Source organism: Dromaius novaehollandiae, chromosome 6, assembly GCF_036370855.1.
Source record: "Dromaius novaehollandiae isolate bDroNov1 chromosome 6, bDroNov1.hap1, whole genome shotgun sequence".
NCBI lineage: Eukaryota > Metazoa > Chordata > Aves > Casuariiformes > Dromaiidae > Dromaius > Dromaius novaehollandiae.
Genome location: NC_088103.1, coordinates 29,232,404 through 29,244,475, shown reverse-complemented (window position 1 = coordinate 29,244,475; position 12,072 = coordinate 29,232,404). Strand labels below are relative to the sequence as shown.

General features: G+C 42.0%; 1 protein-coding gene across 4 annotated transcripts in view; it reads right to left on the bottom strand.

The window, feature by feature from the left end:
• The window catches only part of PCGF5 (polycomb group ring finger 5), a 78,284-nt gene extending 66,660 nt beyond the window's left edge, over positions 1-11,624 (bottom strand). For 3 of the 4 annotated variants that reach the window (XM_026094103.2, XM_064514031.1, XM_026094104.2), the window contains exon 1: positions 11,396-11,624. The gene's annotated coding sequence lies outside the window, so the exon portion shown is untranslated. The remainder of the gene's footprint in view (positions 1-11,395) is intronic. The other variant, XM_064514032.1, reaches the window with a different exon arrangement.
• Between the last annotated feature and the right edge of the window lie 448 nt (positions 11,625-12,072).

Sequence of the window (12,072 nt, the reverse complement as noted above, 5' to 3'; positions counted from 1 at the left end):
TTCTCAGCAATGCCTACACTTTTCTTACTTGTAGGAAAGCACAGCAATCAACATTTAGCAGCCAGTCCCCACCTTTTAAGAAATGATGGGTTTATCCTTGTGGACAAGGTAAGTCCCACCCGCTCCAATAAGAGGGATCAATAACATCCTCCTTATTGAGGTATAAAAGAATAAACGGTTCTGCATTGTCTAGTTTTCAGTATTGTGGGCTTCTCTCTATTATTCCACAGTTACACTAGTCTTTCCCACACACTGTCTCCCTGGCTCTTCCCGCAGATACCATGCTCAAAGCTCATCCATAAGATCACTGTCATAGCTTCCTAAATAATAGTTTGTTTGCTTTAAGAAAGTTTGTTTTAATTAATTTTGTTTGTTTTAATGACAAGAAAGGTTCAGAGCTTGGTCTACCTGCAGTGAGATACGTCTGTGTTGTGAGCTGGCTAGAAACCAAACTCTGGTGTTACCATGGCACTGAGCCACAGCTAATATGCTCTATCTTGAAGTTGTGCTAACTATAGGTAAATGTCTTCTGGGTTTCTTGGAGCACAGGCAGAGGGAGTTTACAGCGACTTAAAATCAGGCAGACACGCCCTAACATATATTTTGTTTAAGGAGTGAAATAGCACCTTTTTACGTCCTAACAGCACAGCCAACTACTCCATGGAAAAATGCAGCTGTATCACTGGTATCTCTCCTGAACCCAGTTTGTCTATTATAGCCCCTTGTCTACATATGCAACGTTTAGGAAAAACAAAACAAAACAAAAAACCTCTACAAAACAAAACTCAACACAACTCCATATCTAATGAGGCCTTTTGAGACTGGTATACTTCAGCAAAAATTACAGACCACAAAAGAATTGGGTAGAAAAAATCTGGTCCTTTGCATACATGAATTATAACACTGGTTTTAATGCTATAAACGTATTTTCCATGAAACCATCTGATGCAGAAGCAACGCAGTTATTCTTTTCTAAAATCTTTATTCCTCAGCGTGTAGCATCACACCCCCCCCCTCCATTCCTGTAGTATTTCAATGCTCCTCAGATACCCCCAAAAAGAATCTTCTTCACATCCTGTTCAATAAGGCAACACTGCTAGCCATAATTTGCAGATATGAAAACAAAAGATAGAGAAATTTATAGACTGAAACGGCCAAAAGTGACACCTGATGCAAGTCTTAAGGTTCAGTTTTTCAGGACACTCAGGACTGTAACAGTAAAGCTCAGTTTCAGACGATTTTATCTGCATTTGTGAGATCAGAACATCAGCAAACTTGGCCACGGTTGCCTCAGAAACGTTAACAAATGAATAGCCTGGCTTACCTGATCTGTCCCACATCAAATAGTCATTTAGCATCCAAGAGGGGCAGAAATTAGTCCTCCAAGGTGGCATTTGACTTCCTTAAACATGAAACAATTCTTTATCTTCCTGCAATCCTCTGCCTGTCACTGAGCACATGCTACAACAACTGAGGGAGGTGCACTACAGACCAATCCTACAGATGAATCCCTGCTTCATTCTCCACACTTTCCAGCTGCGCAGTGAATAACAATGCGGAGTATGCCTTTTAAGAACATAAAATTTAAGAGTATTGTAATGGATAAGTTATGGTCACATCAATAGCAAAAATGTGAAACGTCCTAACATTTTAGCACTTTAGCCTTAAAACAGCTATTTTAAAGCTTTCTAATTTTCATACTTAACATCCTCCCATTCCCAAAATACAGAAATTCTACTGTAGAGTCAGTGTGACTCCATGCGATGTGAGTTGTCAGAAGCTTGACTTCTGCACCCACCAAACAGTACCCCAAATATGTACGAACAGACAGAATCGTTAGCAAAACAGCAAGCACTGAAAGGGAAGAGATACTCTTTGCCACTTGTTCTCTCTGCTGTTTGCTGATAGAGTCTTAAGTATGCTCTCTACTAGTTTTGGATCTCTACTCCTGCCCTTCCATGAGCAGAGGACCCACTCAGATCACTCCACATCCATCTCCACATTTCCCAGTGCCTAGAACCTCCTACTCATTTTCTAACTCCTTCTACTCCCTGATACTTGCACTTTGCCACTCGCATTTTTCACTCTACCGCAGAACAGCTACCTCTTCTTTCTCAGTCATGTCTGTGCCTCAACAGTCAAAGCAGAGGTAATCTCCTCCTCTTTAGTATCTGTATCAAAGTGCACCTTGGGATTCAAGGAGGAACAATCACAGAGCAAGGTCTACTCAACTACTTGGCTGCAGACGCTGTCTTTGGAAAATGTCACTGTGAAACTCTCACCAGCCTCTTCTGAGAACATACATAAATAGAGATTTTTTCAGAGGCTTATACTTTGGTCAAACATGGTTCTATTTTCATAAGGATAGGAAAAAATACATCCATAATACAAGGGCAGAGGTTAAGCCAAATTTGAACTCCTGGCTGAACAAAAAGGTTAATAAAATTTGTTTAACTGGGCAAAACAATAACTTTTCCCTAATCTTGCTCATGAAAACATTTAAAAATTGGCAAATTTATAAGCAACTGAAGGCAAGGTATTGGGAAATGCCAGAAAGCCATAATTATGGTAAGTACAGTTAATACTACTAGTTAGGATTTCCTCTATCTATGGGCATATTCAAAACTGGCATAAAGTCACATGGATCCACTTAAAATTAAGCTACATGAATTTTTATCAGCTAAGGCTAAAGCTCTAAATGATTTGTATTTATATGGATTCTACCTTGGATTCATAGGGCCAAAGATACTTGCTTTTAAAACACACAATAAAAATAACACGGTTACCAGCTACGATCACTGGAGAAAATATAGGAAATTCCTTTACAGTCAGCACATTACTCGTTCAATACTTTTACATATTACCATCCAAAGATGGAAACTGTAAATCCTGAAGTCCAATATCTGGCTGCTCTCTGCAACCACTCTTCACATAACAGAGCTGCTTGAGAAGCCTGGTACAGGACAGCTAAATGGGAGGGGAGCAGATCTCCACCGCCATGAGAGAGGCGAGATGCACGGTCTGCACCTAGTGGCCACAGAGCACCTAACTTGCCCCAGCAACTCACGTCCATGCGACCCAAACCCGCTTCTAGTGCAGTAGTCTAGTTTCCTTCCCAAGGAAGGAAACTCAGAGGGTACCTTAACATAGTATCACAGAAAGGTTTTCTTAAAGTACATTATTTATGCAGTTCTTTTGTCCATGTCAATGCAATTATACACGTTAGCAAAACCTCTAGCTGCCAGAAGGAATTTAGTGAGAGAACATTTTTTATCAGAAAATTCCACCTCTCACTTCTTAGTCCTGATCACCAAATCAAACTTAGGAACTCAGTATCATAAATTTACTAAATACCAAAAATCATAGATTCAGTGGAGATACAGCTTCTACAGCATGTTGACACTTTCCCTGTACCTCACCCCCAGCTAAAGCCTTCACTGTTCTGGTGGTAAATATTTCTCTTCTTTGTCTGCCCATGACAGAGAACTACCTCATGATTTCTCCCTCTGCTAATATCCCCTTTGTTGTACAGGTGATAGCCATGCTTTTCCCTCAAATTGTCTATCTGACTGCCATAAGTACAATAAACTCAAAGCAACTGTTCCCAACCTGTCCTAAATCTGCAGTTTCCTGAACAGCTGAACTGATCTAACAGCCCAATTATTCCAAGTAAGGAAAGTCCCAGGCTGGAGCTTGCTGATCCTCCTGCAAGCTGATTTAACACACTAGTCAAGCAGAAAACTTGCTTTATTAGTTTCTTGCTGGGCTGGTAAGTTAAAATTAATTTATGATGGAATACAACAAGTGCCAGGGTTCAAAAAAGAGGTAGGAGCAGCATTTCTCTCTTTCAGTAGCAGTTACTGTAGATGTGTTATGAAAGTGCACCTTAGTTCATGGTTTGCTGCTGTTGTCTCTGAATAAGACTAGCACATCAAATAGTTTGTGCATTTTCCCCATTGTGTTAGTTGGTCTAATAAGAGCTATTACACCTTCTTTTGAGAAGCCAGATGTTACAGAAAAGCTCCACCACTACGAATTTGCCACTGATTTCATCCAGCTTCACTCTGGATGAAAACTGGAAAAGTTTCACACTGGAAAAGTTCCCCTGCAATTAATGGAAATTTTGAATCATAGGCTAATCCCAACTAAACATTATGGCCCAAATTTTCAGCAGCGGACATATGAAAGTTTACACTTCAATAGGAGATTTTAAACACTTGCCCACGTGAGGCACCAACTGTCCCCAAGTACATTATTTCAAACAAATCTGTTTGCATTCTGTGATCACTGTGAGCACAAAACAGTTGCAAATTTTGTTATGTATGTATGTGGGATGAAGGCTTGAAAATCTATCTATTACATATTAAAAGAGTTAAGATGTAAAGATGAAAAATATTGGTTTGATTGAGCAGCTCTTCAAAATCACTTTGTAAGCAGGGAAATTCTACAGCCAGAATCAACCAAGAGTATTTAGTCAAAATATCATTTATATCATATAAAGGCTCTTTTGTCTCTGCAGCTACCACTGATGCTTCTTCAAAATAGTAAATAACAATTTCATAAAGCCATGAAAGAAAGAAACATCTTTAACTTCATTCAATCCACACATTGGCTATTTAAGAGGCTGAAAAAATAACTGTTTTTATTATGAAATCAAGAGCCTGATTTTTTTTTACATACTCCATTCTTCTTATTGAGGCAGGAGATAAATATAATTGCACTTGCTTTAATTAGTGGTGATTCTTCTGTAACAGTGACTCAAGACTTATCTCAAGATCAGCTACTTTATGGTGGCAGAGAGAATTTATCTGTCACATCTGATCAGTAGCTAACTTGCACTGAAATCTATCTTCAGAAAACTTGATTTTGTATTCTATTACTCCTTAATACGGTTTGTTAGTACACAAACATTTTAAGAGATGTAACTGCAAAAAGTAATCTGAAAAATTAGATCTAAGATTTGAAACTTGCATAAACAGATAATCCTGGAGTATTTTACACCCCAGAGAAAAGTAATAATTGCTCTTTGAGGGGTTTGAACACATATTGTAATCATCTAATAAACCGACTTTCAAATCCAAATTAAAGTAATAAGGGGATAATATTTACCAGTGTAGATTAAAAGAAGCACCAGAACTAGGAAACAAAATGGGAAGCCTTCTGCTAGTGAAAGGAACTCCACTGTCATCTTTCTTCTATATTAGAGCTTCAGATTCAAGAAATTAGTATCTTGCTATACGTCATGTCATCAGTATCACACTGTATGTAACATATATATTACATTGTATCATTGCATCAAATAATTTTAATCTTCGGGTACTTCCTTAGGCAAAATCTCAAATTGTGAAAAATGAAGTGATTAGGAGAAAGCCAAGAGTGTAAACTGAGACTGTTCCATAACAGGATCTTTTCCATGGGATAGGTTGCTCAGTGAAAGCTACAAAAAAAGTTGGAGCAGATTATACATTACAGCCTATCTTCTTATCTCATAATAGGATTTTTTAAAAAAATTCTTATTTACATGAATTATCCTGATTTAAAAAATGACGAAACAAAAAATGAAATTTCCATAGGCAAAGCCATAAAATTAATCTAAATATGCTATCATACATCCATACTATAAGTATATATTAAAGTACTTTGGCCTCTTACTTGATGGTAGAAACTCTTAAAAGATGTAAATGTTAACACATACTAAAGTGTTTCATTTCAAAGTTTTAAAGAGAAATATCTGATATTCTGTTTTCACAAAATAGTCTGTCAGCTGCAACCACTGGGAAGTATATGTGACTATCTCATAAAAACTCATAAAGTCACCTCTACGACCATACGACCACTAGCTCACAGTTGTTGCAAACTAAATTGGGTAGTTTTTTTGTTTTCTTTGGTACCATAGAATTCATTAGTACTGACTGAAACTGCTACAGAACAACTATACTAGTCCTAAAAATCCATGAACATTAGTATTTGTAAAGTCCACTGTAGAGAGAAAGAAATAAAAATGCACCAAGTAACGCTACATTGTAAATCCATATATTTCCTATACTCTGACACAGTGCCAATGTGAAATCACCCTTGTAATTACAAAATGAAGATAAATTGCCTCCTTGTCATCAAGTTATAACCACTGTACTTGGTTCCTCGTGGAAGAAGTCAATTGGAGCAATTGCCTTTGTCTATAATCAGTGTTGGCAGTCTCCAACACCACATCTTTATAAAGGGAAACAGGCCAGCCCAGGTACAAAAAGAATTGTATAATGCCAAGTCCACAACTGAATAAGTTTCTATTCAGGGTACCACAGAGTATTTTGTCCACACAGGAAAATCACAAATCATCTTCTTTTTTTTAAGAAGCACTCCTTTTTCTAAGGAGCACTAGAAGAAAATATGAAAATGTTGTGTAAACACATTACAACCAATCTGTCCCTTACAGAAGTTCATCACTACAATTGTTTCCATTCCTGTCACATTTGAGAATTCCTGTGAGATTTTTTCCTGATGAACTATGTTGAAACAAAACTGAAGTCTTATTTTTCTTACGGCTTAATTTTGTTCTTGATGACATTCATGCTCTCCCTCACCAGAGCTTCATGAGTCACCAAAAATGAGAGTTTAGATTTGTTCTTCCCTTTCATTCTTGTTGTTGTCTATTTAAAGCTATATTTTACTTATAGTGCTGGTCTTTGGACGAATATTCTATTATAACCGCAAAAAAAATGTTTTGTTTTTTTCTTTGCACTAGGATAGAAACACAGTAAAGGCAACAACATTTAAACTGGAAGCTATTATTTCTTATTTTAATTGAGACTTTAAGCAAAATCAGCCAAGGTATTGAAGTGCTACAAGTTTTACAAACATACAATGAATGACAAAGTGTTCCCTGAGAGTTCATAATATAAAAACTAAGCTGTGACAGGTGAACTAAACAAACGTGCAGTATAGGGCTGGGAAGATGGGAGTAATAAACTGGAAGCAAGCAATTCTGCACCAATTACAAACCATGACACTCCCTGCTGGTATCAGATTCTGCTCACCAATTCAGCTGTCTGCTATCCATAAGCACAGAGCCATAGATTTTCCTTAGGAAGCAGAAAATTGCCACAAAGTTGCCAGAAATAATATATTTTTGTCAGAAAACAAAGCTGCCATCAATTATCTACATGGTGTAAATCATACCCTTGAATCAGAAAAAAAAGCTCCACCTTTTTGGTCTTGGTACTACTTCTTGGTGCATCTACACCAGTGATTTAGTGTATAGGAAGGTTTTTTTCAGCAAGAATTTGCATTGAGCTGAAGTGGTGTGAGTTCAAAGTGATTTCTCTCCTTGTGGAAAAAACAGTATCAAAGCCGTGCACAAGGTGCCAGTGAGGGCACCCCGTTTGCAGTGTGGACACAGGGTTCTTCAGCAGGCAGTGCTAAATGCCCACGCGGTACCCTCCTAAGAGCAGCAAATACTGCAGCCTTAACAAGGCTGGACAAGACTCAGTGTGGCCAAGCACCTCCTGAACCATAACGGACTGCAACAAATTGAAGCTTGGTGTCTCCCTCTTCGTGCTGCATCAGTCAATAATATACAAGTACCTCTGGGGAGTGAAAATCCTTCCAATAACTTTTACTCTCATCTTAACTTCCTTGGAGAAGGAAAGTCTTGTCTCATTTTCCTAACTAGGCCCACTATGAAAACAGGATTATTATTAAACTTATGGGAAACTAGCCGGCTACCTTGCTGATTTCAGCCAAACCTAAAAACACATACAAAATGATGACAAAGGAAGAAAATTATTCCATAACAGGAAACAAATGACCAATACATAGTAGCCAATCAATGGTTTGGCCAGACATTAGGAGAAGTGTTGAAACGTGGATGGATTCAGCTATTAATACTGAGATAAATGGTTTCAGCTTTAGGTAAGCAGTCAAATTTATTTATGTTTCACATGAAAGAACTGATAGTGACAGCTGTTGAGATCATAGTGGTCAAGTAATACTATATATCTTTTTTTCCAGAAGTGCCCCACCTTTGGCAGAACAGACAATTTTTATTTTATAAACAATAATTAAGAAAGAGACAGTAACACTGATGTATCCCACATGCACACATACAGCTATACACAGTTTTGTCATAGCATGGTAAAGTTTGCTGCGTGTGCTATACCTGCTCTCGACTAAAGGCTCCAGCCTGAAAGTCTGTCAAGCTGGTACTTTCATGACATTACATGTACTGGAAAAACGTAAAGAGAAAAACACAGTCCTCAGGGAAATAAGCCTCAGTGTAGGAAATATATAAAGGCAGTATCCATCTATATTCAAGAACTGATTAGATACAACTCTAATTGGAACAAGGGTACAAAGAGACCCACAGGATACAATGTGATATATCTTGTTATATTGCGCGATTAGTAACAGAAATTAAACTTCTTCCCAGACAACTGCAACAAATGTTTTTAACTGAGAATTTGGGGAACAAACAACCCCAGGCTAACATGTATCTGGTGAAAAGTTTTCAATACAGAAGTTGAGGAAAGGATTCTCTTTTTTCAGCATAAGTGATTATCTCTCTCTATAGCGATAGTTCAGAACTCTGCTTGGGACTGCTGCATCTGTCTAGAAAAGGTCTTCAAAGAAGAAAGTGTGAAAAGGAATGCATCTAATCTTTTTTTCTGCTGGAAGTCTAACCATTCATTTCCAATTGAGATAGCTGGAAGAAGGGCATATGAAGGTACTGTTGGCATCAGTCTTTCATAGCACAGAATCCGCAAAGCAGGTAATAACTACTATTTTGTGGGCAAAGTACTATTAATTTAATATAAACAACAATAATGTCATCACATTTTTCTTTGTAATAAAAAGTTCATACATCTACACACATAAATTTAAATATATTATGTTAGATATTTATATATATATAATATAAAATATATATATTCATAATATAAAATATATATATTCATTAATGTATCATGGTGAAAACAAGGCTGATGTATCCCACCATAACAAAAAGACAAGATTCAAAGTTCAGGCATCCTACTTTTACCTGCATTGCTCCTCCCAAAGTTCTGCTGTGTCTCCTAGAGCAATCTGTTTATCGGTCCTAAAAATGGTGCTGCGCAGAAGCAACCTTAAGCCAATCCATTTTATCTCACTTTATTTTGCACATTCTGCAGGCTTAAAAGTGAAACCTAGAATTTTTCAGTTCTACTTTGAAGACCACGGTGCATGCAGAGCAGAGGGAGAAAGGCTGGAGCAGAGTGATGAGTCCACTTAAACTGTTGCTTGCTCTACTGCTTTCAGTTGAGGTCTATTTCCTCCTTGTTAACTTGACCACCCAACATACCTAATTTAAGAGAAACTCTATTACGTACAGTGTATTCACAGTTGCATACAGTCTGAACTTGGTCAGCTTCAGAATCTGAGGTGTTAAAAGGTGATTCTGAGGTGTTAAAAACCTCAAAACGAACACTGGAGTAATATTGTTCTCTTGCACTTAACTGCTCCAGTTCTGTAATTAATACTATAAAATTGTTTTGAAGTGCCAGTGCACTCAGTTTTAAACAGACAAAAACAATAACATGCCCTCTCTGCCCAACAGTAGCAAACATCAGCAGAAATCTCGTACATGACTGATTCCTTCCTCCATTCCTGTTTGAGGAATGGCTGCAGATACCACGCACAGACTCCTAGGTAAAGGATACCTAATGCCAACAGGGACAGAATGGTTTACCAGTAAGACGCATAGAGATCTTCACATACTTTTATGTTGTAAAACCAAATGCTTGTATCTTTAAAGCACTGCCTCCCTGTTGTAAACAGTGACTTAATTCCTGGATAGTTGCAGGTATGCCATGAAAAAAAAAAGAGGAATTAATCACGTAAAATTCATAGCACTGCCTCTGTGCAGGGAGAGACAGACACGTCAACAAAAAGTGGAAGATGGAAATTCCACTTTGGAATCAAGTGGGAGTTGAAAGAAAAACTATATATAGGACCCAACTCTAATCCCATTTAAAACAGTAACTGGGAAGGAGATCAGGAACAGACCTCTATCTAGGTACAACTGTAATGTTTTTATCAAACAAACTATATGTTTTCCAAATATGTATTTATGTTTTTTTACTCCATTCTTAAGAAGGGTAAATATTTTTGCTTAACAAAACAAAGCAAAACAAATCCCAGATTAAAAGGACCTGGGATCTGTCTCTGGCTTGGGGGGACATGGGGAGATACCATTTCAGCTTTCTGTTTAAATTTGATTTTGAATTAATACACCTTAAATAACAGATCCCATCTTACTTAGATCTCATCATTAACATCCTCCTCCTCCCGAGAATTTGGCTAAAATAAAGGACAGCAAGTCCACAATGAAAAAGGTTACCATTCAACCATTGTGCCACAAAAACAATAGCTGAGTGTTACAAAACTTTCACAGCTCACGAACTAGCCCCAGGAAACCTGGTGGGTTTCTGAGCACAGTTTACACTTCTTAAATCCCACCGTGTTTCAGAATCGGACACTAATCTTTCAGCATCAACAGTAACCAGCGTACTCCCTGTCTCCCTCTCCATGGTGTGCGTGTGTGTGTGTACACACGTGCATGCACGATGATGATTCACTAGCTTTCATTCCATGGAAGGGATGATTCATTCAATCATCTCCAGATCACGTTAACATACTAAACGCGCACCTAAAGGAAGCAAAAATTAAGTTCTTAAACTTTTTTTTTAATGCTCAGATGTTTATTTTTTAAACCAGAATGGAGGGAAGAAGCCAAACGCGCGGAGGGGAAACCGAACAGGTGACGGCGGTGCTTGAGGCGACGCCTGGGAACCCACGTGCGGGCAGAGCCCGGGGGCTCCGCGACCTGCCCCGGCCGCTGCCCCCCGGCACCTGGCGCGGAGAGCGCAGGGCGCCCCGGCCCCGCCGCAGCACGCAGCGCTTCTGCCTCTCCTCCTCCGGTGACATCTTATATAATAAGCCAAGCTAATCACCACGGAAGCCAGCCAAGCCGCCGCGGAGCGTTGCCCGCGGATAACCGCCCGCGGGAACAGGCGCGTTGGACCACAACCCGCTCCGCGCCCCCCGGCCGCCTCGCTGGAAAAATCCTGCGTGGAAGCGGCCCGCGCCGCGGCCAGACGCGCAGCTCGCTGCCCCTCAGGCAGCCGCGGGCATCACGGGCGGCATCGCCCTCTCCCAAACCCATTCCGCGGTCCCTCCCCGCGGCCAGCGCCGCCGCCCCGCCCGCGCGGGCTCCCCAATTAGCGGGGAATTAAACAGAAAGTTACTCGGCGGCTCGCTGCCCCGGCGCAGCTCGGGGGCGATGTCACGTCCAACAACTTGTTACGACACATGACCCCCCCTCCGCGCACACGCACCGCCCCCGCCTCGGCGGGCCCCTTACCTTCCCCTCGGGAGGCCACGGGCACCCGCGGGCGCGCGCGAGGCAGCGGGGCGCGTGTGGCGGCGCGGGCGGCGCCGGCCGGGCGGTGGGGCGGGCGGGGGCGGGGAGGGCGGCGGCGGTTGGGCGGTGGGAGCGCGCGCCTCGCAGGAGCTGCCGGCGGGCGGCGGGGGCGGCGGCGAGGGGCGCGCGAGCAGCGCGCGGGAGCGGCGCGAGCGGGGGGCGGAGGAGTTTCCCGGGGCTTGTTTACGCATTGCTGCCCTGCTCGGTGCACACAATTCACTCTCTGATTGGACACAAACTGGGGCACAGCCTCGCGCGGCCGGCGCGGCCCCGCGGCGCTGCCCCGCCGCCGCCAGATCCGCCGGAGCCGAGGCCCTGCCGCGGCGGGGGCCGGGCCGCGCCGGGCGCGCGCCGCTTCCCGCCGCCCCGCGGGCTCCGGCAGCGCCCGCCGCGCCCGCCGCCAACCGCCCTGCTTCGCGAGCCGCCCTGCCCCCCTCTGCGCATGCGCCACGCACTGGCGGGGGGGGGGGGCGGCGCATGCGCGGGCGCGGCTGCGCATGCTCGTTGCGGCGGGGGAGCGGTGCCCGCCGCCCTCCTCGCCCGAGGACGCGCTGGGGGCAGGGGGGCGGCCTGGCTCGGGGGCCGTTAGAGCGCGTATCCATCTCCCCGCCGGGGGG